This window comes from Giraffa tippelskirchi, chromosome 2 (assembly GCF_054371585.1).
Source record: "Giraffa tippelskirchi isolate mGirTip1 chromosome 2, T2T-mGirTip1v1.2.pri, whole genome shotgun sequence".
Lineage (NCBI taxonomy): Eukaryota > Metazoa > Chordata > Mammalia > Artiodactyla > Giraffidae > Giraffa > Giraffa tippelskirchi.
In genome coordinates, this window is record NC_137276.1 from 146,247,325 (window position 1) to 146,269,538 (window position 22,214).

General features: G+C 39.6%; 1 long non-coding RNA gene across 5 annotated transcripts in view; it reads left to right on the top strand.

The window, feature by feature from the left end:
- The window catches only part of LOC145523559 (uncharacterized), an 880,911-nt gene that overhangs the window by 188,214 nt on the left and 670,483 nt on the right, over positions 1-22,214 (top strand). For 2 of the 5 annotated variants that reach the window (XR_014066705.1, XR_014066702.1), the window contains one exon: positions 16,604-16,698. The exons of 1 other annotated variant lie outside the window; for it this stretch is intronic. This is a non-coding gene — a long non-coding RNA (uncharacterized LOC145523559). Of the gene's footprint in view, positions 1-8,242; positions 8,872-10,044; positions 10,276-14,976; positions 15,112-16,603; positions 16,699-22,214 lie in introns of those variants that run through there. 2 more of the 5 variants (XR_014066720.1, XR_014066715.1) reach the window with 2 other exon arrangements.

A 22,214-nucleotide genomic window follows, 5' to 3' on the forward strand; every position in this document is an offset into this window, starting at 1 on the left:
TCTATAGCACAGCCTGGGGAGAAATGGTTGCCTAACCCTGAATTTACATAAAAAGATAATTCTGTACTCCCTTGGGATTACTAAAATAATTTTTTTAAAGTGTGCTTAAAGCTATTTTAGCCATGCTAATGGTACAACGGCCTTTGTGAATAAAAGTGAAGTGTAATTATTTGATAATTACCTGAAGCAGCTTTCCCCTCTGCCTGCTTACCTCCAGCACATCTTCAGGTCTCAGCTCTCATGTCTCTTCCTCAGGGAGGCCTTCTCTGAAGCCCTAGGCCAGCTTACTTCCCTTTGCAGCACTTACCTTCATTGATATTAAAGATTTCCCTGTGTCAAAGAGACAGCAAAGAGACTTCAGAATCCTCTGGTTCATGTTGGAATCTTGGCTCTGTCTCTTACTGGCTTTGTGACGCTGGGCGATTTATTTAACTTTGCTGTGTCTCTGTCTTAGTCCATTCGGGCTGCTAGAACAGATCCCAGACCAGGTGACTTATAAACAGCAAACATTCGGTTTTTGTAGTTCTGGAGCCTAACAGTGCAAGAGCAGGATGACAGCATGGGGCGGGGGGGGGGTGGTGGTGGTGCTGGTGGAGGTGCTTTTCTGGGCCCTCCTCTTGCCTCATCTTCCCAAGTGGAAGCAACAAGACTGCTCTCTGGGGCCTCTTTTATCCTTATGCACTAATCCTATTCAGGAGAGCTCCATCCCATGACTTGATCACCCCCGAAAGTCCTCACTTCCTAAGGCCATCACATTGGAGTTTACAATTTCAACATGTAAATTTTGGAGGGACAAAAATAGTGTATAGCAATAGGCAGTCACTTCACTGTGTAATGGGGAATCCCTATTACATGTCATATGAGATCATGCTTGCCAGCCTGGCTTATACCAGAGACAAATAGACACATGAAGGACAATACAAGTTTACATTAAAAAAAAAAAAAAACATGTTTACTGGTAGGTATAGATTTTCTTTTTAAGAATTTGGCAATATGAATATATTATGATCTGAATTCCTACTGGACATTATTTTTCTTTTTTTTCCTACTCATACTAATGAGCAACATTTTAATTTTTGACATGCTCTTTTCCTCATACATCTCTGTCTTGTTTGCCAATTTTATTTCCCATATCTTTGAAAATGGACTTTGCTCTTAGCTATGGTGTCTCAGATGGTAAAGAATCTGCCTGTAATGCAGGAGACCCAGATTTGATTCCTGGTTTGGGAAGATCTCCTGGAGAAGGGAATGGTTACCCATTCCAGTATGCTTGCCTGGAGAATTCCATGTACAGAAGAGCCTGGTGGGCTAAAGTTCATGGGGTTACAGAGAGTTGGACATGACTGAATGACTAACACTTTCACTTCTTTAGTTACTTTTCCAGGTCTGTTCAATTTTTTTTTTTTTTAACTTGTTTTAAATAGCATTGGGTCTGCTTTTCTTTTTCCACTTCTTGACTCCTATTACTTTTCTTCATCAGAGCTCTTGAGCCCAATATACCATCTGTCTCCTCCTCCTATTTTAGCCATCTCAGATCTTTTATAGACTCATAGCCTCAACATGACAGAGTTGAATGGGACCTTAGAGAACCAAGGCTAGTGCCATCATTTTACAGATGAGAAAATTGAGCCACAGAAAGAGAAGTAATTTGCCCAGCATGGTAGAACTAGTTCTTGGAAGGGCTGGGGTCAGACCTCTGGACTCTTAATCTAGCCCATTCTGCAATGGGCCACACCATACCACTTTGCATTCACATCACTCAAGTCTTTCATTTTCTTTAACACATTATAAACTCTCTTTTACAAGAGAACATTAACATTTCCTTTAAGAAACTAAGATCAGCAAGATTTTTCTGCTCTCTTTTCTCTTAAGGAATATATTTAGGTTGCTCTTTAGGTCTGAACTGGGTCTATAGACTAAATTATTTGGTGCAGTTAGACTCATATTCTTCTAGAAAATAGGCAAAGCATATTGTTCAATGCTCTGCTCAGATAGTTGGCAATGATGCCCCCAATTTCCAGATTACATGGAAACACTGAGATTCAACGTTTGGCTTTTCTGAAATGAATTTTAGATAATCTTTCTCTGGGTCATTCTCTCGAAGATTACTTTTGTAGTTTTATGGAAAAAGAAAAGGTACAATGTTACTGACTTTAAGTGGAAGCTGGATTAAAAATCTGAAGCCTCATCATATATTTTGGCAGGCCAATTCACAAGCGGAGTAAGTTTGAAAATAGAATTAACTAACTGAAACGGATAAGAAATATTTACAGCTTTGTATCAAGCATGCTGTGGTATAAAAGACTAGGCTGGCTGCCTTTTAGAGAAGTTATATAAATATATGGATGGACAAGGTCATTCATTCTCCCTGAAGGCTGCATAGTGGTCCATTCAAAAGGAAAAAGTCATCTTCAGCTTATGTTTACAATATATCAGGAAGACGTTACATTTGTTAATCAACCCCAAATAATCACTAATGGCATGCCATTACAAAAACCTAGTGAATGAAACACCAAAAGTATAAAGAAAAAGAGAGCTTTGTGTTCAAAGCATGAATATGGTGCAAGTCAGAGATTGCTAAATTTATGTAGTAGCCATTTTTTAAACTCATCTAAATGTCACAGCAAAAACACTGTATCACAGCAGAAACTAGTCTTTTCCCATGCAAAATGTGGCATCGTCTAAGGCCCCTTTATTAAGATCCCTGCTACTGGAGGCACTTGCCAATATTGTGAGTGTCTTCTTAAAGACTGATGAAAGGGGCACAATTCCAAGCCCTCTTATCATCCGATTGACACATACATTATTTATTACAGAGGGGTGGGCGTTTATTATTTTGTCAATAAGCTGAAAGATTGGAAGGCTTTTTTTTTTTTAATTGAACAATTGGTTTACAAAAATGTGACTCAATATCAGATATGGAGCAACCCAGGGCATACCTCTCTTTTTATAGTTCCAGTTAGTGCAGTAAACAAGGTGTCAAACTCATGTGATGAACCAGATGGGGAAAGAACCTGCCCCTTTAACGGCCTTCAATAGTGGTTTAGCTAGTTACTTAAACTATAAAGCAAGCATTAAAAAGGCTACTCTTGTCAGATTTCTTGTTCTTATGTGGCCAAAATTTATAGCTATGGGAAAAGAAAATTAAGCTGTCTGAAGAGTATGGCTCTGTTGTTTTTATCAGAGTCATTTTAACTTTTCTCCATCTTACATGAATAATTTGCTCTGAACAGTTGCAAATGTTGCCACCTGCAAGTGTAACTGAAGTGGTGGTGTGTGTACATGCAGTGATGCTCTGATACCTGTAGGAACTCCCAGAAAGCAGAGGTGATGGTCAAAATATCTAACAACTGATAGCAAACAGGTTCTGACCAATTCAGCTGGGATGCTTTACGTGCAGGCTTAACAGAAGCGCTGTTGTGGTATCTTGGAATTCGTGGGGGGACTGTCCATAGTAAGTAGCTGGGAGGAGTCCTTTCTGGGTCCACCAAATTTGTGATGATGCTCAGATAATTCAGAATATGGGGATTACCCAAGAGTTGCTTGTTCACTCCTGTGTAATTTTGTTTTATGATTAAAAAAAACACAGGGATAGCATGACATGTTGGCAGGAGCTCTGTATTAGATGACCACAAGATTCTGAATTCATGTCCTAATTCTGCTCCTCACCAGCTGCTTGACCGTGGATGATACACATGGTCTCCTACTTAACTGTGGAATGAAGGTGCTGGACTAAAATTCCTTTCTGTTCCATGGTTCATTTCAGCTTAGCACTCATGCCTGCTCATAGATCATTAACAAAACCTTCCAGCTTTTTGAACTGTGAAAGTGCACAGTCTCCTTTTAGTGGAAATTTGTTATGCAAGTCACCCCAGAAATGTAACTTTTTCCTACCTTCATGTGATCCATAGTGTTGGTTATTGAGTACTATTAAGATTATAACTAATATTATCAGGTCAGGCATTTAGAGTTCTCCTATATCTTGAGTCCTCAATATCATGCCACATGAAATTGACACAATTTTTTTTAGTTGTATTTTTTTGATGTGGACTATTTTGAAAGTTTTTATTCAATGTGTCACAATATTGCTTCTGTTTTGTGTTTTGGTTTCCTGGCCAAGAGGCATGTAGGATCTTAACTCCCAGACTGGGGATCAAACTCGCACCCCCAGCATTGGAAGGTGAAGTCCTAACCATTGGACTGCCCCAGAAGCCCTGACTCAGTTTCTTAAATGCAAACCATTGCATGTCTGGGGTTCAAACCATTTCTCTAGAGGAGAAATGACACATGGGCAGAAAGTTTTGAAGCCAGCGTGCTAGAGTTAGTTATCTCCTTTATGTGCTGTGGTCTTATTGTGCAGATTGTGAAAGAGGAATAAGTAGACTAATTTTATAATGTTTCATACATCTCTCTCTTTTTTTTTTTCTTTCTACCTGCACTGTAAGCACTTTGTCATACATCTCTTAAAAGCAGCATGTTTATCTTTTACTACAAGGAGGGGCATGCAGAGACTTCTGTTATTAATGCCTTTTGTCCTGCTGTGATGCTGACCACCAACAACCACCTCCCTTGCCCCTTCTTGCCACTACATTTACTGAGAGTTAAAAATGCCCATTTCCTAAAAATCATGGCAAGGAAGAAGCCTTGTCCCTGCCTTCTTCACACGTGGGTAGGTAGACAGGACTTGCTTGCCAAGTCCAAATCTTTGTGTGGGGTAAATTACTCCTTACGCTGATCGTAAAATAAGCATCTGACATTTCCTGCAAATGCTCTATTTCTTCATACAGAGTTAACCTGCCAAAAACATTGTGTTTACAATCTAAATATTTGGATCATAAGCCAAAAGGGTGGGGGAGTCTGTCTTCTTCCATATTTTTGCACAGTAATGTGTCCAATAAATGTTAATTATGATAATAATAAATAATCAAAAAAGAACATGTTGAGGGGGAAAGTGTGAGGAGTCAGGAATGGTAAATTGCATTAGTTATGAGAATTATTTAAAGGAAAAAACGAAAAAAATGCCTCCTGACTGCCCATCCCACTGCAGACATTTTCCTAGTTTTAGAGCCCAGAGGACATGCTTCATTCCAAGATAGGTGGGGATTGAAAAGACAACCGGAGGCAGCAATTACTACAGTCAAGGGGTGTGTAGCCTCCTAAAGGTCTAATGGGTGTTATGTTTGGTCCAGGAGCAGATTCAGATCCCAGAGCACTGTTTCTGGAATTGGGAAGGCTTGGGTTCTGATACCAGGTTCTAATAAATCTAAGTGACCTCTCTCCAAGCCTACTTACTTCCTTATCTATAAAACAGGGTTGAATGGCTTCTGTCAGGGCTTTTATGAGTGTTCACAGAAAGTACTTGGTGTGATCCCTGAACATAGTAAGCACTCAAGGAATGTAGCTGTGATGGTGATGGTCACTGAATTCCCCGTCCTTTAATTGACAGCTATGCTGGGCCTGCTCTGCTGCCCTGGGCAAGCCTTCTGTCATGCCTTTGCCCCTGCGGAGGGATGCCTGCTTCATTTCTGGACCATATGTCTCCTTTTCTGAGACAGTCTCAGTTTCAAATATTCTGACCCATCAACTCCACAAATCAATAAAAATAACTGAGAAATCCTAGTATTTGATAAATAGTAACTGAATGACTCAGGGCAAGTAATATAATAACAACGTATATGTCACAAAAATTGAGTCATAGTCTGAAGGAACTCAGGAATTAATGAGGATACACGTACATTCTAGCCCACATTTCATACAGTTATGTGTATACATGTGCTGGTATTTTCAAGTTGGGGAATACTGTACTTATAAAATCCTGCTGAACTGGGGGCCATGGAAGGGTGAAGGGAGGGCAGTGGGGGTGGGAGACAGTGACTCTTCCTAGATGCTATTAAATGTGGTTAGGAAATTTAAATCAGTTCAAAATTGTTTCAGAGGGCTAGAACTATTTTCTTTTAAATTTGCATTTTATTTTAACGTCAAAACAAATGTGTAGTGAACCAATAAGGACTTACTGCATAATACAGTGAACTCTGTTCAACCTTATGTGGCAGCTGGATGGGAGGGGAGTTTAGGGGAGAATGGGTACATATATATGTATGGCCAAGTCCCTTCACTGTTCACCTGAGACTGTAACAACATTATTAATCAGCTATACTCCAATATAAAATAAAAAGTCAAAACAAATGTGAAGTGATGGCCACAATTTGATTGGATAAGACATTTTATAAGAAATTATAAAATCAGAATTTTATAAAAAATTTCATCTCAGGAACTATGTCTAGAGTTTTGATTTGAAAATTATGGTTCACATATTGATAGTCAAAATTCCTGAAACAGAGGAATCTGTCAATACCAAAGACATACAAAGGAAGATGCAATGTGTTTATTTCTGCACTGATGGCCACAAAGTATGGGTGACTCATGTTCAACAGAATGGTAATGGAGTTGCCTTCTTAAGCCAGTGACTAATTGCAACAAGCCTTAGAAAGCCACTTAAAAAGCTGTACTTTGTTTATAGTGTTTATTTCTTTGATTTAAAAATGTTCTAATTGCAAAACTCTCCCAGGGCACAGGTTCAAATTGTTAATACATCATTTATATGGAAAGTAACCTAGGATAGCAACTAAATAATAATAAGAGCAAATAATTACCTTAGTACCAACCCACTGTGCAAGACCAACTAGAATAAAAAGATGTTGAACTTGAGGACTTCCTTCTTGGCTTTGCGTTTACACACGGTGATAAAGGTAAGGGATCCACAGAACTTTGTGCTATGGCACCTCTCTGGGGGTTGAGGTAGAAATTTCATTAATAATGAATGAGACTAACCATCTTCAGTGTTGTTGTTGTTCAGTTGCTAAGTTGTGTCCAACTTTTTGCGACTCCATGGACTGTAGCATGCCAGGCTTCTCTATCTTCCACTGTTTCCTGGAGTTTTCTCAAATTCATGTCCATTGAGCTGGTGATGTTATATTACCACCTTGTCCTCTGTTGCCCCCTTCTCCCCCTGTGCTCAGTCTTTCCCAGCATCAAGGTCTTTTCCAATGAGTCAACTCTTCACATCACGTGGCCAAACTGTTGGAGCTTCAGCTTCAACATCAGTCCTTCCAATGGGTATTCAGGGTTGATTTCCTTTAGGATTGACTAGTTTCATCTCCTTGCAGTCCAAGGGACTCTCAAGAGTCTTCCCCAGCACCACAATTTGAAAGCATCAGTTCTTTGGTGCTCAGCCTTCTTTATGGTCCAACTCTCACATTTGTACACGACTACTAGAAAAACCATGGCTTTGACTATATGCTGTCTAGATATTTCATAGCTTTCCTTCCAAGGAGCTAGTGTTTCTTAATTTCATGGCTGCAGTCACTATCCACAGTGATCTGGGAGTTCAAGAAAATACAATCTATCTTATTGGAAAATAAATAGACTAGCCCAATAAAACCAAGGCCTCCAAACTACTGCTGTTTTATTTTTTAAATTTATTTTTATAAAAGACTTCAAAGAGAGGCTCTAATAAAAAATATTTAGAGACTATATCTTTTCTAATAGTTTTAGAATCACTAGCTAAGAACATTTTTTTGTGCTTACTTTACCTATTTACTAAAGTAAATAGATTGCTATAGCTTAATTGAAACTAAAAACTACTGGCATTTTACATCCCAGTTCTACAGATTTTAGAGATTTATTGAACTATAAGCTTTCTAGTTAAAAGGGACCTTAAACATCTTCTCTTTCAAATGAGAACAAAAAGAAATATATTTTATACTGTAACCCAGTTCACACACATGTATATACAAACAGAGATAGACATGCACTCATATATATAACTGAAATAAAGCTGAACAAAATAATATTTTACTTTCTGCATGATGTATGTGCTGATATTTCCTATTCTATTTTATGAAAAATATTACTGGTCACTAATACACTAAATTGATTTTCTAGTCGATAATGGAGGAGTGTATGTGCCACATGCTGAGTTCAGCCCTTATCCTCTGCTTGAGTCCCATCTCCAATCCCTTGCTTCCCCCAGTTGTAGGAGCAGTGACCCGATAGGATGTATCCAGTTATCTGTCACTGAAACTGGGGTGTTACGACGATTCAAGCAGGAGGGCACAAAGTGAGTTAGGAAGGCTGGTGTGGAAACAGGGAGTGGAGTGAGTGCCTGAGGGCAGAAACAAGGCAGCGATGCGGCCTCAGGCTGGGTTGGGAAGAATGTTTTGAGCATCCTTAGAGGTCTTCAGGGAGAAGGCAATGGCACCCCACTCCAATACTCTTGCCTGGAAAATCCCATGGATGGAGGAGCCTGGTGGGCTGCAGTCCATGGGGTCGCTAAGAGTAGGACACGACTGAGCGACTTCACTTTCACTTTTCACTTTCACGCATTGGAGAAGGAAATGGCAACCCACTCCAGTGTTCTTGCCTGGAGAATCCCAGGGACGGCGGAGCCTGGTGGGCTGCCGTCTATGGGGTCGCACAGAGTCGGACATGACTGAAGCGACTTAGCAGCAGATGTCTTCAGTGCTGTCAGTTTTCTGGGTGTCTTTGAGCTCCAGTTCCCTCATCCTGGGCATAGCAAGACTCCCTAAGGGAAACCAATGCTGCTGCCTAAATGTCATTGCTGAAACCGTGGTGTGCTCTCACCCCACAGGATCACAGTCTTTCTGATGTAATAATGATAATAGCAGGGATAATAGTAGCAATGATGATAAAAGCAGCAACAATAATAAAAATAACAATAACTTCCATGAGTTCTTGGTTGATTTTGTTATACAATATGTTATATATATTATCTAACTTAATTTTTGCACAAATTCTATGAATTAGGTCAGGGGTCCCCGACCCTTTTTCAGGAATCTGACTGCACAACAGGTGAGCAGCAGGCAGAAACCAAAACCTTCTCCACTCCCTTGGTCTGCGGACAAATTGCCTTTCATGGAAACAGGCCCCTGGTGCCAGAGAAGTTGGGGACCACTGAATTAGGCAGTACTTCCTCCATTTTACAAATGAAGACAGGGAGGTGGGTCAAGATGAAACCAGCAAGGGGCAGAGCAAGGATGCGAGCTTCAGTCTGTGTGATCTGAGGTGTCTACTCAACCTCAGCACATTTGTCTTAAGGAACTGGCCGGGTGACCCTTTGATCTGAGGGAGTGTGTTCGCGAGGAAGCGTGTCTCCTTCTCATTTCAGAATTTCCTGTGTTTTCTGGAGCACTGCATCTAAAACCAATTTATATATCCTGTTTTTCCAGAGACATGCAGAGAAAGCAGACTAAAGATAGTAACCCTTCTTTCAAAGAATGTTTTTTGAAGATAATAGAGAAAGTATAACATTTTCTAAATTGAAAGCACCCGTCTTTCTATTTGCATGTCACCAGCAAAGATACAAGCTAGTGTTTATGGGGGTCAAAAAATCCATGCATTGTGTTTGGATGTCTATTTTCACAAGATATGATTTAAGAAAAATCTTCAGTTAATCAGAGTGTAAACAAAACAGAGCTTTTATTTTGAAAATGAAAAATGGGAAATTAAACATAAATTATGAAAGGCAGACATACTTTTATTTACTTAGTGCCGTATTATAATCACTGTCATTTAGGTCATAGGCTTTACTTAAATGAAAAACCTTGGGAATATAAGTGTAAGTTCAACTCTTTAATTTGCTAATTATACTTTCCCTTGATAGAATGAGGCTTATCATTTGTGTAGGTGGTGTTTTATTATGTTACTTTATTAATATGAGAAGAAGAGGCTATAAAATGGTGCAGTATTCCTGCTTCATATACAGATATTTTAAGCCTGAAGTTAGTAATTATGAATAAAATTAAAACCCATTGCAGATTAGTTATAGAAAATAATATATAAACTTAATTATATCTTCTAGGTAGCAGTTGTTTATTCTGTTCCATACTATTCATCATTAGAAAATGAAATACTTGACAAAGCAGTAAATTTGAAAAAGAAAGATAGTAGTAGAATTACAGGCCTTTAGAGCTGGGACAGGGTATCTTAAAGGTAACCTACTTTTTGTTATTGTTTTATAAACAGGGAAACGGAGGCTAAGAGAACTCAGGTAATTCACACAGCTCACACGGCAGGGCAGTGGAAAGCCCCTGCTCAGAGAGCCAGCACGTCCTTATGTCCAGGCCTCAGGCAGTTGTTATTCAACCAATTAGCTTGGGCAGACTCTGGATCATAAAGCAAGAAAGGGCTTTGATAATAGCAATCAAGAGACCAGAAAGCAAAATCACATGTCCTGCCTGATGGAATCACACAAAGGTATTTTCTCCAGTGTTTCAGTTTACATATATCCTCTAGCACTATGTAAATCCAGTATATTTTGGGAACTGAGAGGCGTTTCCTATGCAACACATCACAAGAATACGTGCTAATCCCATGAGTTAATCGTGAAAGGACTACTGACCTCAGGGTGGCTTGACAATAAGAACCATTAAACACCCAGACTCTTTGTAGTTATGCACATGAGCCTGGAGTTAAAATAAGGACCTTTTCTCTCCAAGCTGATGACCTGCTCGTGAATAAACAGAATCTCTAACAGTGAGCTTCAACACATGGTTTTCTAGACATGTGAGCCACTTGTTTTTGAAATAGAGTGACATACTGAAAGCCTCAGGGAAAAATAGCACTTAAAACATAAGAACACAGCAATTCCTGTTGAGCAATCCATTCCTATTCGTGAAGCAGAGCCGGAACCATATGTGTTAATGGCCTACATTGTGCACATGGGGCTATGATGGATGAGATACTGAATGCAAGTACCTCTGAAAGAAATTAAAGATGAAAATACCAAGCCAATCCTGTCCTCCTGAGAAACTCAAACCTTAAATGCCCATTGACTTTTTTTCTCTTTCACAAATGCCTCAGAATAATAGCTGCTTTTTATTGAACAGTCTTCACTGTGTACTAGGCATTGTGCTACCTTTAGTTCGTTAAGTGAGCCTCTGAGAGAGTCTTTATTATCCCAATTTTACAGGTGAGACTTGGGGAGGTTGAATAATTCGCTACAATGTTATAGAGCTGACATAAACCCAGGTGTATTGAGAAATAGAATCATCCATTTGAAACAAATGAAAAGTAGCATTTTCACTATTATTATTATTATTATCTTTTAGATATAGTTAACTCTACAACCGTAGTTAGTGTTTTCCCTGACATTAGCTCACCAGCCTAGTCAGCAGCAGAGGAATTGATGGGCTCTGGAAACCTGGCATTAATTCTAGACCTCCTTCTGAGCTGAAAAATGTTGAAGCTCAGGCAGCAACCTCTATTTAGCCATTTGGATGAATGTACTGTTATTTTATAATAAAATGTTTATGTGCTTTTTTATGTCAGAAATGTGCTTAGCTATTTGGTGGCTTTCTGACTAGTGGATGACATAGTAGCTCTTCGGCTGGTTAAGACTGATTATCTCCAGTTTATAGCGCTAGAGCTTAATTAATTTGCACATTCCATACAGAATTTGGAGGAGAAAATTCTTAAAAGTTAATGGGCTGGTTTTATATTTAGTCAATATATCTTTAGTACAATGCTGGGCAACAATGTTTCATATTATATAGCTTAGTGCAATAATAATAGTAAAAGAGAAGTTGTTGATGGCTGTAACTAAGGTTTACATTCTATCTCAAAGCCTTTTCTTTCTGTTTCTTTATAATGAGCTTGACCTTCCTGAATAGAGGTGGGGGGTAAATAAGCTAGAAAAATAGGTGATTAGTTGAGAAGTTTGGTGTTGGAGTTAGTTCTGTGTTCAAATTCTTACACTGCCACTTTTTAGAGCCATTTAACCTTAAAGTTTGAACTGTCTGTGCCCAGGTTTACACATCTCTAAAATGGGGATGACAATGACTATCAGGTTTTTGCAAAGCCTGAATGTGCTCAGTTTGGCCTAAACCAATGTCTCAGGTGCTTATATAAAAAATTTGGAAACTGCTTGTTAAAAGTGAGGTTCTGCCTTGGCCTGTTCCAGCATCTGAAAGCAGAACAGCTTGGCCAAGAGTCCATGGTTGTTGTTAGGCTGTTTCCCTGGCTCCCTGCTCATAGAGCTCATTGTTTGGGCTGTACTTACCAGGGATACAAGGAAATATGATGTAGATTTTAAGTCCCATGATTTGGGCACAGATTTTTTTCATTTTCATATCAGTTTGTGTCACATTGCACACACCATGGTTGCGTGGTAAATATGTATTGATTTTATTTAGCTATGATACAAGGCAGAGTTTTTCTTTCCTGGCTATGTGTTGGGGATGGTAATAGGTAGGTGAGTCTGCATGGTGGAGAATATGGGGCATATGGGAAGGGACAAAGGAATGAATATTCCCAAGAGCATGCTTGTGAAATAATATTTCCCTATAAACCTAATGCTGTTATAAAAAGTAAACCCAATAAACATTAATTCAACTAACATAAATTTGAAGCTTGTGGAAATTTGATGTAAGTTGAGCTATATTGTACTTTGGTAACTTTTAGCCTCTTCAACAGAACCAAGCATTTTTGAAGCAATTATTTTCATATTAAAGCTGGGTTAATTGCAAATCATTTTTATTCATTTCTCTCTACTTGGTAACACTCAAACTAAGCTAATTTGAGTTAGTGGATGCAGGATGTTAAAAACTTCTAAACCTAGGTTTCTTTAAAATCCTAAAAATTATAGAGTCACATAACTTAGTTTCTCTGTCAAAAATGAATAGAGCCTAAAATCTTTCTTTTTTTAAAAACACACTGATGGTTCAAGACAAAGCTATGAACACCTATAGGGAAAAGCCAACTGATTGGGTGGAAGCCAGTGGATTTTACAAGTTTTTGTAAAGATTTCTTAAGGTGACACTTTATTGGAAATGTGTTTTTTTCTGACTAACAGTGGTGGTAAGTTTGTAGATAAACTGTAACTCAGATGCTTATTCATACTTTAAACAACTTCTTGAGATGTTATGATTGCCTTGAGAATAGATTTCTCCACTATGACATACTGAACACTTCCTGTTTTAGATTAACTTATAACTACCTTGAAGTGGTCTATTAGAAAAGTTTGGATTCTTCTAGTGCCAGAGGAAAGGACTGAATAAACTAAACATATACACAAATGTGGAAAGAAATTGGGAGAAAAAGGAAAGAAGAGTAGATAAAGAAGAACCCGACAGCCCCATTTTTGAAATACAAGAAAATGACGTTTTAGATTTGAATGTGGTTTTGACTGAGCTGAATCAAAGAGTTCGCTTATTCTACTTAACAAGTAATCACTAGTTTTGGTTCTGCTGCACGCATGGTAAGAGTTTGCAGAAAGAAATCATAGGGATTTCCAGGAAAGGTGACCTCACCACAGAAGCAAAGAGGCTGAGAAAGACTTCAGGGCTGGGCGGCTAAGTTCATGGCATGAATTCTTGTGGATATCCTCAATACTTTGTAAACAAAGCCAGACTTGCAACAGAACGGAAGCAATGAACAAAGGCAAGTAGGAGACTGTGGTTGAGTCCTGTTAACTGTAACTTTGGATGCATCATTTTACTTCTCAAGGCCTCAATTCCTTTTGACACAATGTGGCAGTTGGACTTAATGGATGTCTAAGTGCCACTCACCAACCCCTTCTCCCCCCCCAGTGCTGTGCTCTGGGGTGGCTAGGCCAGTAGTAACCCCATCACCATTATGTAAGATCAAAGCTTAGAGTCTTGCATCACCGCTTGCTGGGGCAGCCCCTTTGACTGTTAACTCTGAGAAAAGAGATTATGGAGGGAGAATTGCATAGCAATCAAGAAAATTTCAAATTAGACCTCACCCCTCTTCAAAAAATTAGAAGATTTTTCTTTTATCTCCTTGTATACTTGTATAAGCTAAAAAGATAAAGTTCTTTATTATTAATAATGAAAGCAGTCAACATCTCTTGAGTGGTTACTGTGAGCTAGGAGAGATGCTACGGAATTTATGTCCTCCATCTCATTTGTTTCTCACAATGATCTTTTAAAGGAGATGCTAGCTTGTCCTCATTTTTATAGACAGATAAATTGGGAACTTAGAGACAGAATGATCATCCAAAATTCCCTTGACCATTAATGGCAGATCTCATGTTCAAACTCAGTTCATTTGCAGAGCCTGTGCTAGTAACCACTTGTTTACACTGCCTTTTAAAGTCTCATGGTCCATTTTATTTACATTTCTATTATATTCACTTTGATGTTGTGATACTACTAGTTCTTAATAAGCCGACCACTTTCAAGTCAGCTTTCTTTTTCTTGAATTTAAAAGTAGGACATATGTTTATTGAAGAAGTTGTGGACATTGTGGGTACATTAAAATAAATAAAGATTGCTTGTAATTCAAAAAAAATAGTCTTGTGGTCCAACCAAATGCAAGTTACGTAAATGGAGGTATGAATCACCTGACGCAGTTCCATCGCTTGGCAAATAGGAAGATTATATGTCCTATAAAGAAAATGCCTTTGTTGAGTGAAAAAAAAAAAAAAAGAATGGCGATGAGAAATTATATCTCAGCCCCAACAGGTCCTATGGAAAAATAATGCATGGGCACAAGCAAATGGAAATTCTTTAATTCCTTAAATGGCAGGATTATGGTCAATGACCCTTTTCTCTTCCACTTGGTATCCCATTAATGTTGTTTATGTACTGAGAAAAAATAGATAATAATTTTTTTAAAAAACAAAGAAATGGAGTTCTTCATTATTGTATTCCTTGTAAGAATTGGGTTTCCTGTTGCTGAGGAAGAGCAGAGAAGTTGGAGTTACCTGTAACACACAACACGGTGCTCATGTCAGAGAGGAGCTAATTCATGCTTCTCAATGATCCCTGTGTGCCACGCTTTGTATGAATGAGAAAAGGAAGTGCAGTATTTGGATTACTTTGCCTCGATTATTCCTTGTGTAAGCAGTATGGATATTTCTGACTGTCCTTTTGATTCTGGTTGAAGCTGCTTGCCACAGGCATCTCTTAGGAGATTGCTTTGTGATTTATGCAGGTCTAAAGGAGACCAAGGATCATTTATCTTCAAACCAGGAAAGAGATGAAAGCAGCTCGGTAGTAAAATTTCCTGTGGAGTTAGATGAGAGCATCAAAGGGGAAAATGTCATTGTTTCATGAAAAACTAGAAAACGTGAGTCAGTTTCTAATGTCACAAATATTTTCCTGTGAAGAGTTCACATTTTAAAAAATTCTCCACTAAAGGATAAAAACAACTGAAGTGGTGAATTAGTATGATTCAAAAGCTATATAACAAAACATGGCCTTTTTCAGAAAGTTAAAATGAAAATAGAGAATAAAGTGGTGAAAGCCATAAGCTGCCTTAACTCATTTATAATTATTTTTCCCATAATTAAGTCTATTTTCTGCCTTTGCTTAAATATTTGAGTAGTGTTCTTACTTTAAAAGGAAAAACATATTCCTCAAAATGGATGCTTCCTGTAGCTTGCACATCCTTTGTTCTTTAACATTCTTCTTACTTCACGGCTTTGTGCTCATTGACAGCGTCTTTAAAAATGATGCTTCTCCGACTGGTCCATGCTGTCTGATAATTTGTACCATGGTCTCTGTGTTTGGTATGTTGAGTCCTAGTCTCTTTAAGTGCATTCCACAGATTCAGAGATATTTAAAACACTATGATGCCTGGAGAAAAAAAATGTTGTGATCAGGCCGTTTGTCACTGTGCATAGGAATATTAGATTCCCATCAGACAGAAAAGATACTATGGGTTTTTCTCTGGCTACTGTACATGCCATAAGTAAAACAATGATGCATGAAGTTGAACAGACTGCCAAAAATAGATCAGGAGGAAAAATTTCTCCCATGACAATTGGCTGTGATCCTAGGGATTTTCCCTTTTACTCTGAAACCTTACATAACAATATTTCTTTTATGTCTCTCTCTTTTCTCTTCCTTCCTTTCTTCTTTTCTTATTTCCTCCCCTCCTCCATTCTCTGCCTTCATTCTTTCATTTTTTCTTTCTTTCCTCCTCCCTCCCTCTCTGTCTCTTTCTCTTTCCTTCCTTCTTTCCTTTAACACACTGTGACTTTTGCTTTGAAATGCTCAGCAAACTAATAGCAAAACTGGAGTGTGGGTTCATCCACTTAGAATGAAGAGCCACTGCACTGGCTTTCCAGGGAAACATGTTCTCCTCACTCCTAATTCTCAAATCTCCATTCCTGACTCAGAAGAGCCTGGCAGTCTTGGGGTGATGCCATTTCTAAAAGAAATATAAATAATTGAGAAGAGAAAGGAGTTCCTCCAAATGTATATGCTCTGGCCAGAAATATTACTACACAGTTAGAGGTTCACAGATAAACTCAGACATCAAGAACATCAAGCAAATACCACCACTACACCACTGTCATAACCAAAACCTCAAAACCAAAAACTCTAAAACTCCTTGGAGCATCAATCTAGGTCAACTAGACTGTGCTGTCTACACGGTTATCATTCATAAACATGTGGAGTGTCTAGAAGTTGACACCACCTGGAATCGTCCCAGCTATAGTAGAAATGTAGGAATTTGGGGGCAGTATGATATGTGGGCTCTGGCAACCAACAGAATTCTCACACAGCATGTTAACTTTTAAGCAAGTTACTCATCTTTTTTTTTTTTTTTTTAGCCTCAAGCTCCTCATCTGTAAAATTCCTCGCCCCTGCTCTGAAGCCCTAGAGAAGTTGTGGTTTGTACTATCCCGCTGGCTCTCTTTTCCTGCTGGTTAGCTTTCTTTGCATTTATGCCTTGTGTTCCAACTCAGATTGTGGGAGCCTGTGTTTTTTGTATTCTTTAAAGGGCCTGCCATGGTCCTTTTTATTCAGATTGACAGCATCAGATGAGATCTAGGAGAGCGTGGCTTTCAGTAATTTTAAATTGGGTTTGAAACTTCCAAACTGATGAAAAGGTGGGGATAGAATGTGAGACAGTGTATTTGTGTTTGTCACCAACAGTGGCAGCCCCAGGTGTGCCTGGAGTGGTAGAAATGATGGAAAGGAGGTCAGAGACCTCTGTGAAGTAGCAGATAAGTGATAAGCTGTGTAAAGGGCATGAAGGAAGAAGGGGGGGAAGATGAGTGCTAGTTTAGATCTGGACGGGGAAGATGCTGGTACCTTGAGCAGAAATAAGGACCACAGGTGGACACATAGGTTCTAGGTCTGCAGTTCTCAGCGTGGGGCTCAGGGATATGTGTGCGTGTCGCTGGTTGACAGAGAGTTAAGAATGCAATTAGGAGGTAGGGAAGAGATCACGGTTAGAGAGACTTAAGACTCACATGTATCAGGTGGATGCTGAAGCTGTGGAATTAGATGAGATCACCTAGGGAGAGAGTAGTAGGAGAAGAGAGGTCAGAGAAAAGACTTTTGGGTGAGGCTTTTGTTTCACCAGCAAGAAGGAAAATAGAAACCAGCAGAAATGGTTTTGTAGAACACTTTGGAGAGATTTTTCTCTGTCTCTCTGGAGGGAAACTTAATAAATCCGTGGAGAAAGGGTTTCTTTAAATTGTTGTATATCTCACGTACACGCATGCATGTATGCATTTGCCTAAAAGACTATTTTGCAGGATGCAAATGTCAAAAGTGGAAAAATTGAGAGAAGCCTTGTGGTTAACTTGTAGAAACAAAGATAGTCCTGAACGATTTTTTAGAAAGACAAGAAAAGCCAAAGGCAGAAGAGATGACTACAGAGGCATGGACACTTCCTACAAGATCTGGGTGTCGTTGGCAGACAGAGTTAGCCATGGACCATCATCAGGCACTTAAGTTCGGTTGAAGCACACATTTTTTTTTTTTTTTTTTGCCATTCCAAAACTACTCCCTGCTCTTTTAGGGAGGGGGTTTAACATTGGAACATTCTCAATTGTTCAAATGTTCCTTTTTTTGGGTACTGGGTATTGGATTTTTTTTTTTAACCTACATTGTTCTCTTTGATTGGGTTTAGTGTTACATCATCCATGTGAGAGAGGTGTCACCACTCCTTTAAACAGGTGAAGGAACTGAAGTCTGGACACCTGCCCAAAGTCTCACGGAGTTCACAGGTGGCTGGGCTAGGATTAGTCTCCTGATAACAAATTGTAGGTCTTTCTTACCACCACACTTGACTGAGATTCATTAGTGATAGCCCTTGGACTTGAGCATCCATTCAGGGTATTGCTAAGGTACAGACTTTAGTGCCAGTGAGAGCTGATTGGAAGCCTAACTTTCTCACTTATCAGCTGTATTCCTCACTTGACCTCTCCAGGTTTCATTTTTCCACGTGTGTAAAATAGAATGATATTTACTTTGTAAGGCTGTTGTGAGAATTAGAGGTCATGTGTAGGAAGCATGGACTGTATAGCCTAGCAGGCTCCTCTGTCCACGGGATTCTTCAGGCAAGAATACTGGAGTGGATTGCCATTCCCTTTTCCAGGGGATCTTCCCGACCCAGGGATCAAACCTTAGTCTCCCGCATTGCAGGCAGATTCTTTACCCTCTGAGCCACCAGGGAAGCCCATTAACAGGATAGGCACTTGTTTGAGGAAAAAGAATGAATTGGAAGGCACAGTGATGGTTTTCAGGGCAGGTAGCACTTTTCCCAACGTTTTAACTGCCCCTGTGCTCTTTTCCCTTTTTTCTCATGTGCCAACCATCCACACACCGCTGAGGGCATAGTAGGTGCTCTGTAAATAATTAAATTCCATTAAGCTTTAATTCTATGCCATGGATGCAAGCAGCTTCTGCCAGCCATGCTTTGAGTGTGGAAATTTCAGTGTGGCACAGGGTGGGACAAGGGGAGGGGGGAGGAGGAGCTGGCCTTGTTTACATTTGCAGCAGAGGCAACTGTGAAGAGGGAAGCACTTTTATTTCCCCTGTGAACTGGCCGTGCATTTTGCTGGAGCAGCTGCTAATGGAAAATAATAAAACCCATTTTCGTCAGGCAGTATCTGGAACACTTACAGGTCAATTCAATGCTCAAAACAGATTGTTACAGAGCACATTAGTTCGTCATCAACATCCACTTTGGTCAAGGGATTTTTGCCATTGGAAATTGAATTTATAGGTCATGATCTGTTACGATTCCTGAAAATCATTGAATCTTTGTAAGTTAGGGGAAGCATATAACCAATTATTATAAATGAGCACACATAATCTTTCCATTTGTTAAAGTCACAAAGGTAGCAAATTAAGCTGTGGAAGAATTGAGAACTAGGGCAGCTGCAAAAATATGACTTCACTAATATTAAACCTATGTTCTGCCTATTAATTAAAGAATCTGGTCTCAGTTCCATAGTAAATCCCATCCCAGCCAGGGGGGAACGTCAGCTCTGGTTTTCTTAAAACACTAAAGCCAGTGCAGGAGATGAAATTCAAGGTGCGTTTATTTGCTGCTGCTCCCATACTTAAGTGCACTTGTACTGGGACGATTGTTTCCAACCAGAGTTAAATGAAGTCAGCTGGAATTTCCGAACACAATACCTATAATGTGGTTGCCTGGTCTGGTGGAAAGAACTCTGCCTGGTCATGAGGTGCTTAACTTTTCTAACTGTTGGACTGTGGGCAAGTCGCTTAATTTCTCTGGACCTTAGTTCTTTCCCTTCAAAGTAAGCATTTTGGACTGGATGTTCTCTAAGAACATTTTTCTGTCTATTTCAAACATTGTTCTTGTTTTCTTCTAATTACATGAAAACATATATGTGTTCATGGTGAACCAAAATAAAGAACAAAAGAGAAAGTCAAACTTACATAATGCTACAATGCAGAGATACATGCAGTTAACATTTCAGTGTATATTCTTCCAGCCTTTCTATGTTGACACACATACGTGTACATATACTTGTGTACATTTAAATATACACCAAAAATAGAATTATTCTCTGCACACACCATTTTGATACCTACCCTTTTTCATTTAACAATGTGAACATCTTTGTGTCATAATTTTTCAAAATGAAATTCCAGTGTCTGAATAGGCCATTAAGTTCTCTACCAATCCCCTATGAATAGATAGCTCAGTATTTGTCAATCCCTTGCAGTTTTGCACAGTGTTATGATGAAAATCTTCATGGCTAAATCTCTGTAAATACTTCTTGTCTTAGGATAAGTTGCCCCAAACAGAAGTGGTGGCTCAAGAGGAACATGTTTCTTAGGTGTTGAATACATTTCTGAACTCATATCAAGTTTTAATTCTGTGGTGTGCTTTGTCTTTGGAGACAATGAATTCCAGCTAGACTCAGGCATCCTCTGAGCATGAACACTCCCTTATAATTAGGCACGCCTGGGTGCACTTCCACAGTTACATACTTATAGGTGGGCACTGTTGATATTATGCTATTTGGTGGTTCAGTTTCTTTTAACACATTTATTGAGCACCTACTATGTGATTAGTGATGAGGTCTTTGACATTAAGAAGCACAGTGTTTGGGAAAAAGAGAACTGCGTAACAACAGCAGACCTACAGGGTCAGTGTGAGTTGTGTAGCCTCAGCAGCAGTGCTATAGACATTGAGAAAAGTCTGGATGTCCTGCAGAGAAGGGAGAAAGGGAAATGAATGAAGCCTCCAAAGATGCTGTGTTAGCCAGAAGTCTTGGATAACATCTGACAGAGAAGAACCACCTCAAGTTAGCTTAGCAAATAGGGTTACATTTCCCGACTACTGTCACCTGGAGAGGGCTTTCCTGGTGGCTCAGCAGTAAAGAACATGCCTGCAGTGCAGGAGACGTGGGTTCGATCACTGAGTCAGCAAGTTCCCTGGAGGAGGGCATGGCAACCCACACAAGTATTCTTGCCTGGAGAATCTCATGGAAGAGGAGTCTGGCAGGCTACAGTCTATGGTGTCTCCAAAGAGTTGGACATGACTGAGCGCTTATCACTTTCACTTTTTACTGAACCAGCCCCTAGGAAGACCAGGGATTCTTTCTTTTGTTTTCTTCTCTCTGTAGGTTGGCTTCATTCTCAAAATTCTCTGAGTTAGTGGCTGGAATTAGGGCTGCTAGATGCTTGTGCGTACATCTTTAAAGTCTTAAGTTCAGAGGGAAAAAAAGACTCTTGCCCAGTTCTAGTTTGAAAAATCCTAAGCAGCACCCTCATTGGCTTGGCTGGGGTGATGGGCCTGTGTGGGAAGCGGCATGGGGACAAGAGGAGAAATCATGATTGGCCAGCTTGTGTCAGATGTCCACACCTGTGATCAGGAGTTGTTGCTGTCACCTCAAGCGAAGGACAAAAGTCATGTGTGTAGAATCTAAAAAAGCTGAATTCATAGAAGCAAAGTAGAATGGTGGGTTGGAGGTTGGGGAGAGGGGATAAATGGAGTACAGACTTCCAGTTGTAAGAGGAATAAGTTCTAGGGATCTAAGATATAGCATGGTGGCTATAGTTAACAATACTGTATGGTATGCTTGGGACTTCCCAGGTGGCACTAGTGGTAAAGAACCTGCCCACTAATGCAGGAAATGTAAGAGACCTGTGGTCGATCCCTGAGTGGGGAAGGTCCCCTGGAGGAGGTCATGGCAATCCACTCCAGTATTCTTGCCTGGAGAATCCCATGAATGAAGGAGTCTGCAGGGCTATAGTCCATGGGGTTGCAAAGAGTTGGACATGACTGAAGTGACTTAACATGCATGGACCATATATTTGAAAGTTACAAGAATAGACTTTAGATGTTCTCACCATAACAATTATCAAAATGGTAGTTAGGTGAAGGATGTATTAACCTTATTGTGTAAGCACTTTGCAATATATATCGATACATGTATCAAATCATATTGTAGACCTCCAGTTTAGTTCAGTCGCTCAGTCATGTCCAACTCTTTGCAACCCCATGGACTGCAGCACGTCAGGCTTCCCTGTCCATCACCAACTCCCTAAGCCTGCTCAAACTCATGTCCATTGCATTGGTGATGCTATCCAACCATCTCATCCTCTGTTGTCCCCTTTGCCTCCCGCCTTCAGTCCTTCCCAACATCAAGGTCTTTTCCAGTGAGTCAGTTCTTCACATCAGGTGGCCAAAGTATTGGAGCTTCAGCTTCAGCATCAGTCTTTCCAATGAATATTCAGGATTGATTTCCTTTAGGATTGACTTGCAGTCAATCTCCTTGCAGTCCAAGGGACTCTCAGGAGTCTTCTTCAACACCGCAGTTCAAAAGCATCAGTTTTTTGGCACTCAGCTTTCTTTACAGTCCAACTCTCACATCCATACATGACTACTGGAAAAACCATCGCTTTGACTAGACAGACATTTGTTGGCAAAGTAACGTCTCTGCCTTT